A 24,848-nucleotide genomic window follows, 5' to 3' on the forward strand; every position below is an offset into this window, starting at 1 on the left:
CTTCTCTCCAAGGCAGCATATGTATATGACTTTGTGTACAAATCAAACACATGCCTTTCACCTTTCACCAAAGGTATGGTCAACTACTTTCTCAAAAAGCTTCCAGTACCTAAAAATAACCTTGCTGCTCCTTGGCTTGCTTCACTCATGCAGCCGCTCGGCAAGTTGTCTGACTAGCCTCACAGCCTATGAAGGAAAATGTTATATTATTATAGGTTTATACAGCAGAGTACAGAGCTTAGACTGTAATTTAGTGAGGTTCTGATAGGACCTTAGGGTGCCTGGTTTTGAGGTGAGAATTAGCCACTAAATGTATTAGCTACTTTTACACTGCTAACTGTCAATCAAACCAAGCCAACCTTATGGCTTGTTGCTCTCTTTTGAAATTGTTTTCATTATTCTCCTCTCTTGTTTAATTGTTGTTATTTTTTCCCATGTAAATAGAGAATTGCTATCAAATGTATCCTAAGCACTGTTATACCACCTTTTACTCAAGCCTATGTATTGATATACAGTATCTATGTTATCACAGATTTTAAAGGGCTAAAATGCCAAATCTAACTGGAATAGTAAATTGATGGCAAAGCAAAGGGCCTGCCTTGTTAATATATAGCTGCATAGCATACTCAGAATTGGCATAGCTACGGATATAATTGCAATAGATATTTTTGTTGTTGTTTTTTATATGTCACTTCACCTTAAAAACAATTCCATGAATTGTTCCTCCTCAGTATACAGTGAGCTCAGTGGATGGAGAGCTTGGGAAGCTGTTTCAGACCTCCACAGATATCACACCCCTTTCGTTTCTGACTGGGAAGCGGATTTTCTAGAATGTCCAGGGGCCTGGTTGTGGTGGTGTTGCTGCGCACGTCCTCCACCCGGGCCCTCCTGTTTGATGATGTATGCTGCGTGGCCCTCTAGTGGCTGCATTGTGTAAATACCAGGTATATATAAATAATGTCTGCTGCTGTACATAGGGCTACATAGATTCTTTTGTTTTGTTTTGTTTTTCCTCAAAAATATATATGCAAACACAACTGACTTTTTGTTTCTGATCCATAAGCACCATGTTCTCCAACACTATGCTCTTTGTTTTGTCTTTGATCTTTGTTTTTCTTGTCTTTGTTCCTTTTTGGGGGGGTATTTAGGAATGGCTTAAACAGGGAACTGCTTGTATATTTGACACACTCAAACGATTCTTTGTTTAGTGGTTGACTGATGTGAATATCCAAGGTTCATTCTCAGAAAAAAAAGGACAACCTAAACAAACCGTGCTGCTCTCAAATATAAGCCATGTAGATTACTAAGCTAGCTATACACCTGGTACATTACAGTACATCAAAATGATGACTCCAGAACCTTGGACATTCTCATTGTGCCATCTGCTGAATTCATATGCTATTTATCTGTGGCTTTTGGAAAATGAACTTGTATATGATAAGAACTTGTATGCCTTCTCTCTGCTGTCCGTCATCTTTGGCTTATGCTTCATCAGACAGCATTTAATGGCTTATAAACCAAACTGCCAAGAGACTTTAAATGCTTCAGTTTACAGGCCAGTAATATATGGCTTGCTGCATGTGGGATTATGGTAAAATTATACAAGACAACATATCTTTTACATCAAGACAATTCCCTAAAGTAAAGTCGATTTCCTGCCAAGTGCTCATGATTTCACTAGAGGCAGTGTTGCTTAAAGGAAGTCATTTGAAGAATTAAATATAAAAGTTTATATTTTCTTTTTCTTTGTCCTGTATTTGCTGTGTGACAAAAGAAATCTTTTAAAGAGTTCCTGCGATTGACCGTCCGGTCCACATTTGTCACACACAGATTTTCCTTCATCTCAGTAGACCAGGGTTACTCTGTGAGGAAGATGGCGAGTTTTTCTCACAACTGCTTTGTGAGAAGTTGTGACAGGTGTCGCTTTGATCTGTTTTTAAACTGTTTTTAAACAGTTTAAAGTCCATTCAACATCACTGTGGCTTTATTCCAACTCTCTGCAGTCACTGTGAAACGCCACAAGCTGACAGCTGGGGCTCGACGCTTAGATAATCCGCATATCACAAACCGTTTGATCGCTTTTTTCAGTGTTCCTGTAGTCACATAATAGGCTTGATTTATTTTGTATTATCATTTAATTTTGCCCTCTTCCTAGAAATCATCGAGATATATATAATATAATATACTAACAGAAAAATCCGCACGCCCCACAAATTACCCTGCTGTGATTGATCTTTAAGGAGTTGAAGCTCGAGTGTCGTTAGGCAGTACCATTTGTATGTATAGTATGTCAGTTTGATGAGGGGTGTGATGTGCTTGGTTACTGAATACTGACTTTTGACTTCTTTTATTTTTTGGAAAAGTCTCCATGTTGATTTTATTTCGAAATACATACTCCTGTATGTAGATATGGCTTTGAAATTGTTCTGTTTCCTTTTTTTGAGATAGAGGTTGCAGTGTTGACTTGTGTATGTTTAAATACAGTAGGAGGTTTGATGAATATGTAAGTGCCACAGGGAGAGTTCCCTCCACACACGAACAGGGTAAAAAGAGGAGTTGAGTTTGGGGGTTTGAAAACCGAACAGGAAAACTCTTGTGGATGTATAAAACGAGCAGTTAGTATTTGTGTAGTGATAGAGTTTCTGTCATAAAAAGAATCCCCCCCCCTTTTTTTTTTTTTTTTTAAACGAACCGAATGTCTTATTGCTGATTTTTTTTTTTTTTTCTTTTCTCTTTCCCAACACGGTATACAGCTCATAAATAAAGTTAAATTTGATTGTGGTTCATTCCCAGAGATTCCTGTTTGGTTTCATCGTGATAGGCTGCTCAGAATCAGTTTTGGGTTTTTTAACTCTACATTGTAGTTGTTCTAATACTGGAACTTGTAATCTATACATCAGTGGAAATCCGACCTCAAAATAGATGGAGCCATCTTTGTTGAGATATCCGTAAGAACTGCGACGTAACACAGTAACAATGCCTGCAATATACAGCTCATGGTACACTATCACCAGCAAGCTTTACAGTTATCATATTCGTAGATGTTGTAGGAGGTGTTTTGTGTGTGCGTGCGTGTGTGGGCGTGCGTGCGTGTGGGCGTGCATGCGTGTGTAACTGTTGCCATTACAAATCCTGTCTGAAAACATGTATGAAAGCCTTCACAGAGGACTGTTGGCCATCTCCCGTGCAAATGATTTTAAGTCTTTATTTTGTATTCTTTCTGCGCCTCCCTTTAGGACAGGGATTGTAATGGAATCAACATAATGTAGTTCTTACAAAAAAGAGGAGTGTCCACAATGGATGTACACCATAATCTACCTAAAAAGAAAACCTACCTCTTTTAGCTCAGATTTTGCTTTAGCATTAAGCATTTGCCTCTGTTTTTACTTTTATAATATTTGTATTCATGTTGGTATTTATTGCTGTCTAATGAGTCATACTTCAATGATTACCTCAGAGATATCTCACAGATTTGGGAGAGTCCAGCTAAAGAATTCATTCTTTTTTTTTCTGTTTGGTCTTTCTTCTCAGACTTGGCAAAGGCATTTTTGTTTTTTTACGCACAAAAATACCGGGAGTGTTTTTTAAAAATAGTGCCTGCACTCTTACCATCGGGGATCTGGCTAGGATGAGGCTGCATTTACTTTCATTCTTCTCTGCTTCTTTAGCTCGGTAGTTTGTTTGTTTGTTTCGGGGTTATTGGGGGTTTTTTTGTTGTTGTTTTTTCTTCCATTGCTTTCAGAAACACGTGCAGTTTATTTTGCTGCGGTGTTGCAGACAAGTATCCCTACAGGCATTAAAGGGACCATTTACTCAAAAATGAAATGTGCATGTTTTTCCTCTGGCTTGTAGCTATTTATCAGTCTAGATCAGGGATGTCGAACTTATTTTACACCGTGGGCCACATGCAGCCTGCTTTGATCATTAGGTGGGATGGACCAGTGAAAGTAACCTATCTGTCAGTGTAAAGACATTTAAGTATACATTTAATCTTTGAGAAGGCTTAATACAAGAAAAAGCAGTGCAATTTCAACACTACATCTCAGTTTTCTGCACAATAACTGTGGAAAAGGTTCCAGTAGCTCCTTGCTCAGACTGACCTGTATTTGTAATGTTTGTTTTGTTTTTTGTTTGTATGTTTGTCCGTTTTTGATATGGACTGACCTTAGGAAGAAAACTAATTTCTTTAGTACATAGAGGAAAGAGGATGGCAAATACAGGATGACAATGGTCTTTATAAGTAGGAAAAGCTGTTAAAACGTATAAAAATACAAAGAGTTCCTAATCTATGCGCTCCATCACACTTTTCAAAGCCTTCAAGTGGGCCAGATTGGAGTCTTTGCCAGGTCGATTCTGGCCCACATGTCTTATGTTTGACACCCTTTGCTCTAGACTGATTTGATGTAAGTTTTGGAGAAAATAGCTGTGTTTCTGTTGAATTTAATGTGTCTTTAGTGGCAGAGTTATAGGACTAAATGACAAATCCACAAACCTTGTGAGCAGATTCATTTAGGAACAATTTTATTGTATTTCACATTTATACCACTGCAGGCGAGAGGGGTGTAGATACGTGCACGTAATTTGTCCCTTTCGAGGGCAAATTGAAGACTTTTCAGTGTGAATGCAACTTTAAAGAAGTGGCAGTAGGAGAAATGAGAGGTGCGTTTGTGCTCCCCTTGGCACTGTTAGCATGACCTATGCTGTGTAGTGCGTCATCATGACCTTGGCCCTGTGGTTTGTCCCATCGCGTCCGCCGTACCCTCTCCGCGTCATCGCCTCTCCTTCTGTCGTGCACCTTCGTCATTCCTGATGCTTTTCAGTCACAGGGGAATTGGGAGTGGCGAAATCCTCAGTGTCCATGCAATGCTGCTTTTATCTTGAGCATCACCAAGTTGTGCAACACTGACGCTACCTGATGCTGGCATCGTCCAAAGTGTCCGCCCCCAGTGGCGCGACAAGCCTCATTAGAAGATGGTGTCTTTGGAAGTGCAGCTTGGAGTTGCTTTTTTTGGGGGGGGGTATTCCATTCAGACCCGAGTATCATATTTAAGGAGCAACTGCTCACTTTTGGTGATTTCAAACCAACTTTTCTTTTCTCTCTAATTCTTGCTGTCTCTCTTTATTCCTTCTTTTTATTTGCTTTCATGTCAAACTGCTTCAGGTGTACACTGAATAAAATTAGAGAGTTTTTATTGATCAGTCAATACTGAGGAACGCTGTGGTCACATCAACTTTGAGCTGTGTGCCATAACATGACCCTTTTCATGCAGGAGAGGGTGTTAACAAAGCTGGCTTCAGATGTTCCCCGGCTTAATTTGAGTAGGAAGGTTGTCCAAGTGTGCGATTGGCTTCTTAATTGGTACTCTGGCAGCCACGTGTATTGATGATTAATTTATTTTTATTTTTAAAAAAATAAGGAATCAGTTTGAATTTGGTATTGAATCCTTTCCCTGCATTGTGAACCCAAATCCATGCCATGTTGAATTTCAATGCCTGAACCAACGAAAGCACTTAATATAATGTTTGTAACACATGTATACTGATCAAGCTACTAGCCATAAACTGCCTCTGTAGGTCAGCATCATATGGCTCCAATTATCAAAGTCACCTAAATTCTAATGTAATTGCAATTTATCTTTTGTCTCAGATCTTCTTTTTCTATTATAAATTGGTGTTTATGTAATGTTATTTTTGTCTGATGTTTTGCAAATCAAAAATAAAAGGTTGTACATAGCAGTAGGTCTCTGTGTGATTAGTTTTTAATGTCTTAACAGTTTATTTATTTGGTAGCTTTTGATTAAAGTTTCCTTTTTCTTTTCTTTCAGGTGCCATTAAAAAAAATAATGTTATAGGAAATTAATTTCTATAATTTAAACGGCGCTCAGAGCTAATTGAGGAAATTCATTATGAAATGATGCTTTGTCCATGTAGACCCGTGGTGATGCACTTTAAACTTGTTTTATTTTGTCGTAACGAAGTAAGAGAAAGGGTTCAGCTCTCACTAGACCTGCATGTGTGCAGCTATTACTACTTATTCAAACTAAAATTATGTTATTTGTTATCTGTAATGTATAAATGCATTTCATATAAAAGTAAACCCTCCTTGCGGTATGAGGTTTTATCTATCAGGATATAATAAAAGTCTTAAAACCCGGGAAATACAGCCTTAGATGAACTACAACACAGAGGTGGGACCAAGTCATTGTTTTGCAAGTCTCAAGTAAGTCTCAAGTCTTTATCCTCAAGTCTCAAGTCAAGTCTCAAGTAATGTCAGGCAAGTCAGAGTCGAGTCTCAAGTCACTGGTGTAAAAGTCCGAGTCAAGTCACAAGTCTGAAACTTTGAATTTCAAGTCCTTTCGAGTCTTTAAAAAAAACAAACGAAAAAATAATGTTGCAGTTATGCTAAATGTAAATATTAGACCATGTAATTTTAAAATCTGTGTTTTTCTCAACACATACAAAATAGTGAACTTAGAAAATATACACAAATTGTGAAATTGCACCTCTTTAAAATGCAGCTCAATTAAACCTAGCTCCAAGAATAATTTTCACCGACAGTTCTGAGATAAGCTGCATGTTATTCTTGGATGCGGTTGTAGGACCAGCTTTAAAATCGCATGACAAAAATATCATACACATTAAAAAAAACTGTATCACCAACGTAGCCTGGAAAACATTTGCTAGTTAGATGAAGTCAGCTATCTCATCTTAGCATATTTATATGCATATTTATAATTATACGCTTCTTGGAGTGAGTGCACACACTCATGAAGTTTAGTAACTTCCGGTCACTGCAACAAGCCCAGGTACAGTTTACCGACGGATGGGTACAGGACCTTGAAATGCACCGTGTAGAACGAAAGACCATCGTACGTATCATAAGTTTACCAGTCTCACAAATCGTCTTCATAAATACACATTCGTTAACCGTTTATTAATAGGACCTTTGAGCTCAACGGTAATTAATTAGTAGTGGAAATAATTTCTGGTAGCATCACAGAAATGTAGCAGTGACAATAATATTGTATGCTGTAATCGTACTGGGCAATTAGTGATACAAAAAACCTGTTTTATCCTGTGAATAAAAGTATGTGTTTTTGTCAATGTACCATAATAACAGAAGCGAAACGCAATATTGTGTCAGGACAATTCACTATTTATGCACAATAAATAAAGGAGCATAGCGCGACAATTTCTGTTCAGCGCCAGACTTACTTGTAACCTATATCACTAATTATGTTAAGAAAAATGACGCATTAACTACAACAGCAGACTGACCTTTGTGTAAATGCTTGGAGCAGACTAACCTGTGAGCTGGAGTGTTCTAGGACGTTATATTTGATCTTTGAATGGCTGCAATCTATGGAACTCCAAAGTGTTCAAAATTAAATAAATAAATAGGTCAAGATGAAATAAATAACTATGTGAATAAATAAGACACAGATATGTAATGTGAGAATGATATTGTGAAATCATGGAACACATTTTGAAAACAATGCTCATTATTGTGAAATATATTCCATTCTGCTATATAAATTTACTTATTATTGTGAAATATTATTTCATGGTCATTATTTTTCACAATAACAGAGATTATTCCTGAGGCATTTTATTTATTTCCAGCCGTTTTTAGTCCAAAATGACCTTTTTTCAAAGTCAGTCTTTATTTCAAAATCCCGTTTTTCCCGATGGCCTATTTATTTCATAATGCGACTTTTCAGCAGAATGACTTTGTCTGTCAATCAATGTAAGTGGGCTGGACCTTTGCACCTATTGGCTTATCGTTTACCATCGACTAGTTTTCCTGGATACCGGCTCCGCGGACGGCTGCTACAGCTAGCAACAGCGTGCTAGGTCAAAAGTCACGGAGGATGGCGGACTGGTGTGAACTTCAGCCAGTTCTGCTCATTTAAGCAAATCAGAGAGGGATCATTTACCTGTAGATACTGTTTTGAGTCGTTTAGATGATGTTTCTGAAATGTCTGGATGATAATTGCTCTTCAAAATCTTAGCATCGATGACAGCATTGTCGAAGGTTTAAGATCAATTCTATGGAACGCCAGGACTGCCATAATGAATTAATTAAATACACCATTAAATAATTAATTAAATGTGGCAATAATTAATTAAAATTGGAATTAATTAATTAAATAAATAGTTATGACACATGTAATTAATTAATTATTGACACATTTAATTAATTATTTATGTATTTCACATTTTAATTAATTATTGACACATTTCATTAATTAATTATTGACACATTTAATTATTTATGTATTTCACATTTTAATTAATTATTGACACATTTCATTAATTATTGACACATTTAATTAATTATTTAATGATATATTTATTTATTTCATTTTGGCAGTCCTGACGCCTGGCTCTCGTCATGAAATAATTTTATCTGTCAGCCTCACCCATCAAACTCAGGGGGCGGGGTTAACGCTGATCGAGTCAAAACCATTGCTTTGGCCTGGTGGCCATTGTTTCTAGCACACAACAACCGGCATGTGGAAGCTAACAGAACTGAGCTTTGAAAAACCCTGTTTGTGTGTTACCAAATACCGTTTTAATATTTTTTTAGCCGAGAATGTAGTGGTTTAATCTTCATGTGTCTGGTCGGTTTGTCAAGATACAGCCTCTTTGCAAAAGTGTTTCGATGATTTCGGAGATGTCTGCCCAGTCTCACGGCAAAGCGTGGGATAGACCCGCTCGCCTCGCAAGCAATCCCACCGACAAAGCGCAGGCCCCGGTACACAGCTGTAGTAACCCCCGCTGACTTCTTTTACTGAGGTTATATTTATCGATGTTTTATTTCCTGATGTTCTTATGTGTCCTACGTGTTTCAGTCGCCAATTCTGAATTATAACTAACATTAAAAACATGTTTAAGGAGGAGAGAGAGCAAATAAATCTGTTTAACATCTGATCTTTGGGTTTTTGTTCAGTAATCAGTGTGACCTGTGTATAAACACATAAAAGAGATAACGTTGGTGTTTCCGTCATGTAGTAACTGCTGGCTTTAACTGTACAAAGGTTGTTCGACACTATGAAACACATACAGACTTCATGATGTTCGGCTAATATTTTTATTGTGAATATTAATCATGCTGACCTCGCTCTGTACACCACGCAGCGAGGTCAGCATATCCACGATATCCTCAGCTCCATGAGTTAACACAAAGTTTCCCAGCTGACTATCTAACTGCCAACTATTCCAGAGACGTGAAAATATACAGCATAAAGAAAAGTGTAAGAGACTCAGCAGCAGATTAGAATAACAGTTATACATTTAATAAATCACCAAATGAATCCAAGAAACGAGCAAACCTGTTCCGACAATTTGAATTTGTATTCCCTCAGCTGCAGACTCGCTGCTGTTTAAATGTTTGAAAAGGAAGATTAGATATAAAAAACGTCAAACATAGACTCAGTCTGCCTTCACATTTGATATGAGGCCAGCACGTATAGTGGCCTCAGCAGGCTATTACTGAAATACACATGCTATATCATAAACTATGATATAAATAGGGAGGTCCTATTAACATTTTTAGTTTTAAAGGACACCTTCCTGCCTTTAGTCTCATTCATGAGCAGTATTCGTTTTCTTCTAACATCCAGAAGTCTGCACAATGTGTTTCATAGTTTGTAACAAGCCTTTGACAGGTAAACATAACATGACCGAAAAAGCAAAAAAAAAGAAAAAAAAAAGAGAGAGAGTGTTGACATAAGAAGAGAAAATGCTCTCAATTATGGAGACAGACAAATGGTTCATTTATGTTTGATGTGTGTTTATTCCTCCCTAAATATCGTCGGTGAAGTTCGCCATGCACGTCAGATTTTCCTGCGCATTTTTATACCTCTGCCAACAGAGAGAGAAAAAAAATCACATTCTAACAGACAGCTGGTGCTTAGAATACAGTTGAATAACTATTAAAAAACAGATGATATTTAGATGATAGTTCAGTCTAACACATGTGCCAGTGAACCATTAAACGTCTGTGAAACTATGCAGTTATGAAACGTAACTTTAACCTCAGCCAAACCGATTTGCTCAGTTGTAAATAAAACAGCGAAGTAAACGTGACCCGACAGACAGAACCTGAGTGAATGAAGTCCAGCGTTTAACCACTGAGAGCTAAAACTCAGCTGAGGTTTGAAAGCTGTGTGCCGGTGATTGGACATCAGCCGCTGATAAAGCTGTTCGCCTATAAAGTGCTCTGTAAGGAAACGAGCTCCAGCAGCTCTGCGCTCGGGGAAAACACTATATTTACTTATCTTGTGCAGAAAAATGCGCTGACATTGCGTTATATCGAGCACCGGCTGCCCAGTTAAACTGTGACTATCACCAGGTAACTAGGCGTGTTTCTTGAATTAGCAGCAGGTGTTAAACAGCTGACAGATGAGGAGGAGGATGCATGCAGGTAAACTGAGGGTCTGTTGAGCTGATCGCTGGTTTCGTGAGAAAAATGTCAGCTCGTTCTTTATGTTACAGAAGCACAGAGACACAAGACCAGGCGGAAAGAGACGATCGTTCGGTGAAAATGAGAATCTGCGAATGCAACATGTGGAACACGGAGAGTGGAATATGTAAACAAACCGGTTAACGTAACCCCCTCGGTGCACTCTGCATGCTAACTGTTAGCAGAGCTAGTGAAATCTCTGAAAACATCTGAGCACTTTTGCAAACATGTTCTATGTTGACAACCTGACCAGACATACGTCGCGACATTCGCGGCTAAAACACTGTTAAAAGTGTAGCTGGTGACAGAAAAACGGGGTATTTTAAAACTACACCACCACCATTGCTGCTTGTGATTTGATCTGCATTCTGGGATAACTGGCTGCCCCAAGTCTACACAAGCAATCGATTTTCTAGGATCGACCTGTTTTGACTTACTTTGCACGGCAACCAATCAAATGTTAGAGAAGCTGCATGGGCAGCGTTAACCCCGCCCCCTGAGTTTGATGGGTGAGGCTGACAGATAAAATTATTTCATGACGAGAGCCAGGCGTCAGGACTGCCAAAATGAAATAAATAAATATATCATTAAATAATTAATTAAATGTGTCAATAATTAATTAAATGTGTCAATAATTAATTAATTACATGTGTCAATAATTAATTAAAATGTGAAATACATAAATAATTAATTAAATGTGTCAATAATTAATTAATTACATGTGTCAATAATTAATTAAAATGTGAAATACATAAATAATTAATTAAATGTGTCAATAATTAATTAATTACATGTGTCATAACTATTTATTTAATTAATTAATTCCAATTTTAATTAATTATTGCCACATTTAATTAATTATTTAATGGTGTATTTAATTAATTCATTATGGCAGTCCTGGCGTTCCATACAATTCAGCACCGTGTTCGTTTGGAATACGCCGAGGAAGAACAGTCTTCAAATGTTGGCCGTCCACGTCTAGAAATCCCGGTGCAGCACTCAGGACTTTAGTGCTGTCCGGGATAACCATCGGGGTAATTGCCGATACGTTTTCTGTGTCTCCGAGCACAATTAGGAGGGAAATGACGGAGGAAGGTCTAAGGTAAGTTTATGCTGTAATTGAGCACCTGTGTGATTCTGTACACAGCATTGTTTAGATGTTGACCTTAATTATGACGTTTGACAATGAATTATTATCGCTTACTTTTTTTGTTACTGTCTAAAGTGGGGCAGCTACGGCTAAAGCTATCGGCGCCATCTCGGCGTTGAGACACGTTTAGCAGTGTTAGCTGTTAGTGTGTTAACTCGGAGACTGGGGTCAGTGGAGCCTGTAGGAACCTTTTACACAGAGAGTAGACCCACCAGCTTTCCACAGTCTACTTACTTATCACATCTTGTTAGACAACAGGGTCATTAGTGCTTTAAATAGTACATAGTTGAATGTTTCATTGCTGTTTGCAGTTGATTGTTCTCTGATAATGCATAACAAGGTTGATGTTAAATAGCGAGTTTATTGAAATGGTTTTGTCTATTTCAGCAGCATTATAGATATCATACTTTCTCTGGTGTCTTCGGCAAAGCTAAAACAAGAATACATTTACATTCTTGGTTCTTTCAGCATTAATTGGAAAACTTTGAGATTTGCTGTGCGCCTCCCAAGCCATTCTCTTTTATCCCACCTGTCAGGTATAGATGGCAATACTTTAAACAAAGTTAAATTTGTTATACCTGAAGAGAACCAATCCTGACCTAGAATGGGTGAATGAATAATTAGTTGGTAGCCAATGCCTAAGCAACTCACATAGGCCCTGGCAGACTCAATAAGTCCATCTAGGAACAGCTGCAGGAAACACCTCTTCAGTTTAGATTTAAAACATGTGCATGCTCTTTCAGGTTGATGAGGATTATGGTGTGGACTGGACAGGACAACATAATCGCCGCCCATCAAATGAGATCACCATTCCTGAGATTCAGCTCCCAGATGCACTGAATGAACAAGACCCTGCTGTGCTACCAATACTTCAGAATCACTTGTAGAAAGACATTATTACATTTAATCAGTTTCTATGTCAGGAGGATTTTTTTTTTTTTTTATTTTTTTTTTTTTAATTTTTACAGCTTTGTAGCTAATACTGACTCAAAACAGCATAACCAATTTCATTTTCAACAAAACAGTGAGTGGCTATAAAACAGGATTTGTTTTATACAGCTGTCACTTTAATGATATTCATTTCTTGGTTGGATATACAGTACATGTCAACTCTGAGCAGATTTAATACAATGAACACAGTAGAGTAGTGTAACATCTTAATTCAAATAATTTTTTCTAGAAATTTTTTTTTGTATCAGTAGCGAGTATAAACAAAACATATTGTGTAATTTATAATGTACAGTGAACAACTGATTTTGATATCTGAACTCTTCATCAGTTTATATTAAAAAAGCCATAAATGCACACCTGTAGTGTGTATTTTTCACTGTCAAGTGTATTAAAAAGAACTAGAACTCACTAGATTGTCCGTTTCTTTGAACACTGAGTACAGTAATGTGATGCAAGAAATAAGAAATGGTCTAATTTTACCATGTGGTTATGGAATCAATCGTAAACCAGACCAAAACCTGAGTCAGTAGAGTTGAGACACACCTGAATGTCCATTAGAAATGACTCATAGGTACAGTAGTGTGCAGGAAGACGTAGTACTTCAAAACCGGTGGAAGACTTTGGAAGATTGCTGTTGACCACTTCCACAGTCATTTCTCGGCAAGACTTCCCATCCTGTCCAAAACTTGATGAGGGCTTTTTGTTGTGCACAAGATGCTGCAACAGAAGATTGTTTTAAACTATAATGACATCCTATATTCATTATTTTGAATCTTTTATAGAGAAATACCATAAAAGATGACCACTTACATACAGGGCACCAGACATTTTTGCCCCACTCAAATTGCTGTTGTAGCTTTTATAGATATTTTTATGTTAAAGCTAAAAGTAGTCTACATACAATTCTAGTGCAACTGATAATGCCACCACTTATGTATTGCATGGAGCAAATAACAAAACAAAATTATACTATAGTGTAGAACTGGGCGATAGAACGATAACGATATGTATTGCGAAATAACTTTTTCTCAATAGAAAAATTAAACTATTGTGATAGACCTCACCGCTCTTGTCCTTTTATAAAAAAATATATATATATCGTGATATGAAAAAATCTCATATCGCCCAGCTCTACTATAGTGTACTTTGTTAATGACCCAAGATCACTGGACTGTATGTAATTTACCAAAGTATAATCAGAGAAAACCAATGGCAAAATACCTATCGCAGCAGACTTACCATTTTCAATGAAGGACCGAAGGTAACCTGCCACTCTGCATTTATCCTCGAGAGCATTCCTCTTCTTCCTCATCATCTTCTGTGGCAGGCCACAGTCATTTTATAGCTTTACTTATCTTGTAGTCTTAAGAGCATCAGCAACATTAGGTGTATTTTTATTAAATGTAACCCAGCTGTTCAACTAACCCAAGCATACAAAACAGTATATTGGTGTTTTGTGTCAACAATTAATGTTCATCCTTCATAAATTAACCAAATAGCTTTACTATTCAGATGTTAAAAGATGTGACCTGACCTTACCTCACAACAGGGAGCAGTCTCTGATTCCCTTGGTAAGAAAAGAGGAATGATGTCTGATCTTTCTGTCAGAAGCGGCCATACCATGGTTTCCTTAAGCCCTTTCCTCAGCTGCTTGACTTGACGACTTGTTTATGTTATGACCTACAACGGTGAGACCAAACCAAAACTGAAGTTGGAGTCTGTAAAGTGACACACACTTTAAAAGTTAAATATTTAAAGAACATCCACTATACTAGTAAAAGCATTTTCAAATTATACCCACTTACAAAATCACTACGTTGAACTAAAATTGCTTTCTTTTCTTTCACATAGATTACTTGTCTTCCATATTAGCACAGAAGATAAGCCACTTTAAAACAGTCATGAATAACTATTACCTACAACAATGTAAATAGTAATACAGACATTAACCCAGAAGACAATTATTTTCTCTTACCTAATTTATAGAATTCTTTGCTATGATAAAAAACAGTATTAAAAAAAATCTGTGACTAAACTGTTTAAAAAGCTCATATTTGGCAGACAGACAGACTAACCAAGCAATAATAACATATCGTTACTTACCCTGAACAGCGTTTCGTGGAGTGGAGCTAGCTGTGATAGCGTTAGCATTTGCTAACGTTAACCCTGTGCGGTTGTGATGAGAACTTGGACCAGGGACCACTTCATCTCCAGTACACTGCTGCAATACTCAGACTGAGGTGAAGACGTTCAATCTAAGCGGTTAGCAAGTTCTTTGAGTAACTCAGAAACGGACTTGTTTCCTGCAGCCATGCCCTTCACAAGAATTGATATACCTGTAACGTTATTCGCGCCCAGTGTTTTGCATTTGTCGGTGCCTTAAGTTTATTTTGAGCTGCATACTGCCGCCAGCTGCATAGGAGACGCATTGCACCATTAAACCTAAATCGACAATTCACGTGCTATTACTTATGTCTGAGTAAAGGAGCAACCAATCACACAACTGGCTCCGCCCTGTCTCTCTTGATTGACAGACAAAGTCATTCTGCTGAAAAGTCGCATTGTGAAATAAATAGACCATCGGGAAAAACGGGATTTTGAAATAAAGACTGACTTTGAAAAAAGGTCATTTTGGAATAAAAACGGCTGGAAATAAATAAAATGCCTCAGGAATAATCTCTGTTATTGTGAAAAATAATGACCATGAAATAATATTTCACAATAATAAGTAAATTTATATAGCAGAATGTAATATATTTCACAATAATGAGCATTGTTTTCAAAATGTGTTCCATGATTTCACAATATCATTCTCACATTACATATCTGTGTCTTATTTATTCACATAGTTATTTATTTCATCTTGACCTATTTATTTATTTAATTTTGAACACTTTGGAGTTCCATAGCAATCCAGGCCACCCGTTGCCTCTTTGTTACTTCGGAAACATGGCTCGAACAATTTCTCTTCAACGACGTAATCCGATAACAACCGATCTCTTTACCCGTCGGCTTCCCGTGGCTGTCATGCGACCGGCTATTGCAGTTAATAATACAACAGCTTCTTGACATTTTTGTGTTTCTTTTTATCGCTGTATAACTGATTTTAATTGAAAGCCTGCGTGCGCTAGTACCGCTTGCCACGAGTTCCCAGAATCCTTTGCGGTTCTACCCGTGAATGACGTCACATTTTCAATCTCCATATAATATGCATGTTAAATTTTATATTTGGGGTAAAATATCAAGTCTTTTCAAGTAAACCGGTTCAAGTCCAATTCAAGTCCCAAGTCATTGGTGTAAAAGTCCAAGTCAAGTCACAAGTCTTAGAACATTTTTTCAAGTCAAGTCTAAAGTCATAAAATTAATGACTCGAGTCTGACTCGAGTCCAAGTCATGTGACTCGAGTCCACACCTCTGCTACAACATGACTTAATACCCAGCTTCATTATTTTATTAACAAAAAAATCATCCAAAATGTAGAAGCAGTGAGTGAAAATGTAAGTATAGACTTGCTGGTTCCTTGAAAATGAAAGGGGTAAGTAGCAGCCAAGTGCTGATCAATCAAACTTGATTGATGATCAGCAAGTATGAACACATAGCTTTGACTGACCAAAGTTTTGACAGTTTGCTGGTCTGGAGCAATCCATCTGATTGTGTTAAAGTCAAGAAGGAAAAACATGATCCTGATGCTGCACATTGATCTGGGAAGAGTTTTAAGGCCATTTCGAAACAAAGTCCATCATTCTGCAATAAGAAAGATTATTCACAAGCCCAAAACACTCAAGACAGTCGCCAGTTTTTCCCAGGACTGGACATCCCAGTTAATTCACCCCAAGATCAGAGGTCACACTTATGGGACAATGTTCTTTGGACAGATGAGACCAAAGTAAATATATGATGTGTTTGGTTTGCTGCAAACACCTCATACCAACCGTAAAGCACGGTGGACGAGGGATGATGACTTGGGCTTGTTTTGCAGCCATGCGACCCTGGGACCATGCAGTCATGAAACCGACCGCGGACTCTTCTGTATAACAAAGTATTCTAGAGTCCATTGTGAGGCCATCTGTCCAACAGCTAAAGCTTTTCCCAAAATGACTACAGCAGAATGGCTGTAGATGTGCTGCAGTGTCCCAGTCAAAGTCCAGACCTGAACAGTGAACTCAATGAACTGAAGAAAAAGTGTGAAGAAGAGTGGACTAAAATTGCTCCACAAGTATGTGAGAGACTGAAAAAGTCATACAGTTATAGTGGTTCTACAACCCATTATATCAACTTAGTTTCTCACACAGCTTCTGCTTCTTTGTTTTTGTTCAGTAATTAACAGCACAGTGTAATATATCATGTACTGTTCATCTGAGTATGTATTGCCATTCGCAGGCTATTGACTCCCCGTGTCCTGCTGAAGTAACAAAATTAGCAGCTTTCCAAACAAAAGTTGTTTTGTTGTTGTTGTTGTTTTTAATAATTCTCTCTTTTTCTAACAGTGTTGAACTGTCAGCATTGCTGTTTAGTTATGGTTGGCTATACAAAAGGAAGTGAACTGTTTCCCCCCCTTATTAACCTTCCTGCTGGAAAATGGGGTCTTTGATGAGTCACACACAGAAATCTTCTGGCACCTGCACAAATGGACCACAGTTCCCTTTCAATACTATTGTTACCACTTTAATAATGTTACACTGTTGCATACAGAACGCTTCACAGTAAGATTAATCACAAGAATGAACTAACAGGAGAACCAAAGTATTTATATGTAGATTTTCCTGCACATTGTTCCAAATCACAGCTAGTGAATTAAGTGTGAACAAAGATACATTATATTAATATTCAATATAGTAACATACACTCACTGGTCACTTTATTAGGCACACCTGTTCAACTGCTCGTTAACTGAAATATCTAATCGGCCACACGTGTTTAGGAACATGGACATGATTGCTGAAGTTCAAACCGAGCATCTAAACGGAGACGAAACTTGATTTAAGTGATTTTGAATGTGTCCGGTTTATTGGAGCCAGCCATTTTTCTCTTCATGTCCTTGCAGATAAAGATTTCGACGTTGGTATCTCACTTAGCCACCAGAGGGCAGTGTCTCTCATCACATTTACCTGCATGCAGTCAATGGCCTAATGACCTCTCTGATTTACTGCTGAGGTCAGCCTGAGACAACTAAGATCATTTGGGTCACGCTGGACTGCCTCACAGCAAAACTGTGGTGTGTTTGGGGAAGCGCAGCAGCCTAGATTAACACACACAGTGGGCCTTTATCAACATAGATGTGACATATGTACAATATGTCGGAAGAGATTTGAGCTCACCTCAGCTCATATCTCCCGGGCTGGACATGTATGGAGAGAGATTGCAGGAGTGGCGAGGTGCAGGCGGAACAAATAAAAGGTTATCAGAGAAATCCAGTCATTGCGCGACAGTTAATTGTCAGCTCTGGTACGAAGCAGGGGCACTTCTTTTGCCTGCTGATAAGGTTCGCGCTCGTGCGGTCTGTTGAGCCGTTGTGTCTGTGCACGAGGTTAGATGAAGGAAAGCGAGGCTCTGGTTGCAGCGACGGCCCTTAGGTGAGGCTTTTCTGGCTGCGTTATACAATGAAGGAACCAGAAGAATCTACATCCTGCACTTTTCCACATGTAGGCCTTACTAATGAGCAGCAGTTTATTGCAACAGTTTGGGCACACTAAATGGTTATGAGGTGCAGGTCAAACTCAATTCATGATACTTAAAACCTCCATTCAGTCAGCGCTGATTTGCATCTCATGCGCATCACTTCCTTTAGATTCTGGATCACTGCTGAGGAAATCACTTCATTTCTATTCTTTAAGGCTGCGCTAATCAGTAGCTTTTATTTCTTTGTTTCTTTGTATGTTAATGGTAAAAATGGAATCAGACACCAAAAATCACAAGTGAACAAACCATCTGAGGTCAAAGTCCACACCAATGATCTTTGGCAACCCTAACTCTGCATTTAAGGAAGAAATGAGAGGACTTTTATAATAGATCACCACATTGATACCATAGGGTAGGGTTGGTGCTCATCAGGGCTAAACAAAACTTAAACAACATTTAACTGATGTTAAGGTGAATGGTTAATGGACTGATTCTTGTACACCGCTGTTCTATCCAACTTGAGCACTCATTGCTTTACACAGCATGTCTCAATTACCCATTAATACAAGCACTCTTTCTGTTTCTATCTGACATGCACACACTCAAAGTCCACATGTGGAGCAACTCAGGCTTCAGTATCTTGCCCACTGATATTTTCACATGCAGACTAAGGCAGCCAGGAATCAAACCACCAACATCCCAATTTGTAGATCACCTGCTCCACCTGCTGCTTCGGGCCTCACTGCTCTCATCAGCATGGTTTCGAGAGACAGCACTGTACCCTCTTAGCCCAGCAGACAGGAGCTGTTAGAGACTGATAATATGGAGCTGAAGAAGGTATCTGCCGAAACACAAAACAGAGCTAAAACGAGAGTGAAAATTTGACTTCTGTTCACAAAGAGGGTATAAATTCAGCTCTAAGTGAGCAGTAATGGTGCCAGATGTGTCGTTAATCAGCTGTTTGCTAACACGGTTTCAGCACCAATGGGGTGATAATACATCAGCCCTCTGATTACAGTTTGTTTGTGTTTTGTTTTGTTTTTTTCTCCCATCATCCCATCTGAAATCTGCCAATTTTTAGAACATTTGCTGCTCGCCACTTTACATAAAACTTTTATGGTAGAAAATTTGAGCATTTATAATGATCTTTGTGAAATTTTAGCTTCATATATCAAATACTTTTCAAGATATGGTGTGTTAAAAAGTGGTCCATTGACCCACTTTCAAGCCATTTTTTTCACAGCAGTGTTTGAATAGGAATATCTCAAAAACGATTAAAGATAAAAGCCTCAAATTTCCTTTCTTACCATCAAAATTAAGCAGAATCTGCAATTTAGAACAGATACACGGTAAAATGTTATGTACTGGTTAGTTAAAATGTGAAAAATAAAGTCCAGCACTCCTGCAAAGTCTCCTATTTGAACTGACACTAATTTAAAAAAACTTGTAAAACACAACTAGTGAAGAATGGTAGATACACCAAGAACAGTTTTTAACATAAAACTTCTGAAATAAAGAAAATCCTATTTTCATTCAACTTTCATGCAGGATTGAGCAAAAATGACAAGTTGTACTGAAATAAGACAAAAGAGTGCAGTTTCCAGATAACTCGCCAAATAATTTTGTTAAATATGTGTGTATTTTTTTTATTTTCAAGACCTGGATCACGCCATCTCAAATCATAAAGTTTTGTAAAATATTTTCTGGTAAACCATCTCCGATTTGCCAAAAAATTTCAAAGCTTTTATCTTTAATTGTTTTTAAAATATTCATGTTCAAACACTGCCTCAGACTCGCCCTAAAAGTGGGCGGATGGACCATTTTCAAAATATATGTATATATATCTTGAAATATTTTTGCTATATCAAGCTAAAATTTCAAATGCATTTCTATGCAAATCAGAGATGGTCGAACAGAAGGCTTGGTTGATTTTAGATGGAATGACCTTAATCAAACACCATAAAGCCCAATAAAAAGGACTTTATACTCAATGTGACGAAGATACAAGGAAAAATAATAATATCAAAGTTCAAAATTCTCCACTTTTAGCTGTCTCAGTGTCCGGGGTCACACTAGGACAGTTTCTTGGAACGGCGGTCGGTGACTTCGTTAGGTTCTTCGGGTGAGGCAGATGCTACTCGTGGGTACCAGATAACAGCTATACACACGCACATACAGAGCTGAGTGGCGTCAGTGTACACGTACTTTAAGGTAGTCCTCAAAGACTATTTATTTTTGTTTGTTGGGGTATATTAATACTTGACGGGTGGTGCCCTGATCAGCGCCTGATACTACAACTCGAAGCAGCACATGTGCACACTGATAGTGCATTTTTGTGCGCCCAGCTTGGGGTATGACTGTTCGGTTGCCACACAGCCGCCTGCAGGGGGATGTCAGTTGTGACTTTCCAGTAATAACAAGGGCGTGTTGTTTTCTGTGTGTGTGTGTGTATCTGTGTGTGTGTGAGTGAAGGAGCGAGAGAGAGCAACAGAGAGTTTTATTGCTAACTAAACAGACAGTCGTGATAAGAGGGCAAAGCAAAGGAAAAAAATCATGCAGTCGAATCAGTAATGTGAAGCTCATGCAATGCATTGACTCTGCCTCTGTGTGACCCTGCGGGTCAAAAGAGAAGGCCTTTTATTCCTCTCTTCTACAAATTCTGTGCCCACTTATCCCAGACTGGATGTTATTGCCCTTTATGCAAGTCATCCAAATATCATTAGGGCTAAACCCACCATGTGGTTTGGTTCAGAATGTGAGGAACGCATGGATGTCCCTCTGCTCTCAGGCCCAACATGGGGCGGCATAACTGTCTGTGTTCTCACAGAACCGAAGGTGGAGACGCAGAGAAAATACAGTACGTGCAGAACATCAATAAACCTTTGGGATGTAGCACTCACCAGACTGAAGTGGGTCTTTCCCCCCACACTTCAGCATGCAGTCATTTAGTCTAAATGCTGTTGGTTATCATTGCTAAGGTTGGCGATCGCAATTGTGTAAAGACTGAGGCAAGGAAAAAACATGTTACTGATACTGAGAGGTTTTTTTTAAAAGAAATCTGTGGCACGAAGAATATGTTCTTCTTCCCGATGCATTTATTTTTCATCCTCTACCTCCTCTGAGTTTGGCATTGTTCCAAAGAGGAAAGAAAAACATCTTGGCTTTCTTTTTCTTCTTTTTTCCTTTTTTTTTTGCAGTTTTTTTGCCCTCCTCACTTTCCAAGTAAAAAGGAAGAGGGCAGAGCTGAAAGATGCTGTGTGTGTGTGTGTGTGTGTGTGTGTGTGTGTGTGTGTGTGTGTGTGTGTGTGTGTGTGTGTGTGTGTAAGGAAGTGTTCTCCTTGGAAAATAATGGCAGCAAAATCACATTAATGGCCAAACATTTCCTCCATTTTTTCCCCGTGCCCTATATTTATAGTCTCTCTGTCTCACACACACACGCACACACACAGTTTGCATACCACTGTGTTTATTCACTTTTTAGCCACTTCAGTCATGTGGTCTCCATAACAGCCTTGATTTTATTATGTATGGAGTCTTGGTGGAAAGTTGGAAGAAGTGCTGATTTATTACGTTCCTGTGCTGGAGACGGGCGTGTCCAGAGGAATTCTGTTTTCATGTTGTCCGTACATCTGTACATACATCCCTGAGCATTTAGGTCATTCTGTTGAGTGAATTTCTTAATATTGCACAACCTTTTACTTGGGAGCTGTGATCCGCTTATTAGATTTTGCTGGTTGTGTTTCAGGGTGAACTACAGTATGAGCTTGTTTTTGGCCCAACCTTTACTCAAGAATTCAAACACTAGGTATGATATAAACTGTCTAATAGGGTATAATATAGACTCACCAAACAGTTTACTGGGTATACCTGTTTGGCTCCTCTTTAATGCAAATATCTAATCAGCCAATCACATAGCAGCAACTCTGTGGATTTAGGCATGTAGACACAGTCAAGATGACCTGCTGAAGTTCAAATCGAGCATCAGAATTTAGAAGAAAAGTGATTTAAGTGACTCTGAACATGCCATCATTGTTGGTGCCAGACAGGCTGGTCTGATTATTTAGGAAACAGTTGATCTAATGGGATCATTTTCAATAAATTCACTTCTAGGGAAAAGAGGAAAAAATATAGTGAGTCAGATGATGTCAGAGGTCCAAGTAGAATAGCCAGACTGCTTCAGACTGATAACTGTGGTTATTTGAGTTCAACAGGAACTCAAATAATTACTTAACCCTCCTGTCGCGTTCACCCCACCCCTTACTTTAGTGCTCCCGGTCAAAATTGACTGGTCTGTTTTAACAGCTCTTAAATTAGCATAACAAACATTTTTCACCACCAAATTCAGTTCAGTGGTCATTCAGTGGGCCGTTCAGTAGGTCGCTCAGTGGGTCTTTTATTTGGTCCTTCAGTGGGTCGTACAGAAGAGGATTTCTGAAGTGCAGATGAGCTACAGCAGCAGAAGACCGCACCAGGCACTAAGAACACAGAGCTGAAGCTACAGTTCACATGGGCTAGTTAAAATCGAATAGAAGATTCAAAAAATGTTTCCTGGTCTGATGAGCCTCTACTTCTGTTGCAACATTTGGATGGCAGGGTCAGAATTTGGCATAAACAACATGGTTCCATCATGCCTTGTATTAACGTTCCAGCCTGCAGTGGTGGTTAACGGTGTGGCCGATACTTGGCCTTCTTTAAACTCCACAGCCTATCTGAGTCATGTTACTGACCATGCCCATCCCTTAATGACCACAGTGTGTCCATCATCTGATGGCTTCTTCCAGCAGGACAAAACACTGTGTCCCACAGCTCAAACCATCTCAAACTGGTTTCTTGAACATGGCAGTGAGTTCACATTACGAACAATGCAACACTCACAGGATGTGGTGGAACAGAAGACTGGCATCATGAACGTGGGGCTGAAAGATCTGTAGCTACTGGGTGATGCTGTCATGTCAGTATGGCTGACATGACAGCCTATAAGTGAATGCAATTCTGTATGTGAAAGGGGGTCCAAAGTATATGTACTAGCAAGGTGGGTGAACCTAAAAGTATTAGCCAGTGAGTGTGTATTTACACATTTGGTGCAGACAGCTTGTTGGATCCCAACAAGCTGTTTTTAAAGATGTGATCTAACGACTCTGATATGCTGCTCTTTTAAGGTGAAAAGTCATTTTTCGTTGCAATTCCAAGTCATGTGTGGGTTTTTTTTTTAGCTCATATCCTAAAACTGCATGCTGCTTTACGAATGAAAGGTCACCGGTTTCATTTTCCAGAAGAACTGGGGAAAATCGTCAGTGAAAGTGAGCATGCCACTCTTAGTGAGACTTTGAGAAAAAAAAAAAGTAAAACTTCAACTGCTGCGGAGTCAGACTGATGCATTCAAGATCCGTGCTAAAGTACGAGCTTTTACTGTAAAGAAACATCAGAAGAAATAACAGTTTGAAAACAGATCTACCCAAATTAGTCCTGCATGAGTGAAAAATAAACTCTGAGCTTATGGTGACACTGAGAGGTTTCAACTGACTTTTCTCACAATTGCGAAAATATATGAATAAAACCACATGATTTTTGATTATTTTCTCAGCAGAGCCTTCTGCTGTTTGTTGTTTGCTGTCACTTCAGGTAAGCTCGTGGCTGAAAATAATCCCAGTAGTAACAGGATGAGTGGTTGCCTGGTCTGAAAACAAGAACAGGTCTAGCATCAACCTGATGTTCAGAAAAAAAAGAGTGAAAGTTTTCAGTGCCGAGTTGTGAAACTGAGAACAGACTTCATGTTTAAGTTCCCAAGAACTGATTCAGATTGCAGCAAATTCTCCGATTCACACGGCTTCTTGGTCAGATGCACATAAACATAGAGTAAGTGTTGTGAGCTTTAAATTGGCTTACTGGAAAAGCCTTACATCTCAACTGTTCAGGCATCACCCCGAGTATGTCGACAAGGATTAATCACTTTGTTCACTTTAGTTTTTTATGTGTGATGCATGGAAAACCAATAGGTATGCCATACGTGTTGTAAAGCCCTTGACGTGTTGGCGAGTGCCAGTACTGGCTCCATTTCTGTACAGACCTTACATTGAACTTTGAGCTTTTTCTCTTTTGACACAAGAGGATCAATCAGTCCAACATAGAAATGCAAGAAAGTGAAGTGGCCGCTTGAGGCCGATTCCAAAAACACTTCACTTTACAGCAGAAATGAGCGTATTTAAGCAGTGTTTTGATCTCTGTAGCTAATTTCCCAGCTCAGATCAGCTGTGTGCAGGGTAACCAGATCACAACCAACTAACTGTTTGTTTGGGACAAAGTGGGACACGTCAACAACGCTGAGAGTCTGAAGATTTCATATCTAACTTAAAAATTTGGGATTAACAGGCCAAACACATCATGTTTACAACTCTCTTGCCAAGTAAAAGAAAGCTAAAGTTTGTTTCTGTGGTCTTATGCGATAGTCTTTCAGGTTTCAGTTCAGTTTGATTCATGCCATTTTTTGGACCATATTTGATATTTTTATCCAGTTATGACACATATTCGGTGTCACTTCACATCGTATTTCCTTCCTGTGCGAAACCAACAAACTAATTAGCAAAAAAAGCCAAAAACTATGATTTCTCACAATGTGCTCCAGCTTCATATTCTTTGTGGTAGTTTCCATCATATTCAACA

General features: G+C 38.6%; 2 long non-coding RNA genes across 2 annotated transcripts; one reads left to right on the forward strand and one right to left on the reverse strand.

The window, feature by feature from the left end:
* The first annotated feature begins 11,384 nt into the window (after positions 1-11,384).
* LOC308402416 lies at positions 11,385-12,977 on the forward strand. The gene is made up of 2 exons (XR_013972751.1): positions 11,385-11,570; positions 12,362-12,977. It is a non-coding gene; the product is annotated as an uncharacterized lncRNA (long non-coding RNA).
* On the reverse strand, positions 12,588-13,882 carry LOC308402417. The gene is made up of 2 exons (XR_013972752.1): positions 13,809-13,882; positions 12,588-13,286 (listed from the first exon to the last, which is right to left on the reverse strand). It is a non-coding gene; the product is annotated as an uncharacterized lncRNA (long non-coding RNA).
* Between the last annotated feature and the right edge of the window lie 10,966 nt (positions 13,883-24,848).

This window comes from Rhamphochromis sp. 'chilingali', assembly GCF_963969265.1.
Source record: "Rhamphochromis sp. 'chilingali' genome assembly, chromosome: 9".
In the NCBI taxonomy this organism is placed as follows: domain Eukaryota; kingdom Metazoa; phylum Chordata; class Actinopteri; order Cichliformes; family Cichlidae; genus Rhamphochromis; species Rhamphochromis sp. 'chilingali'.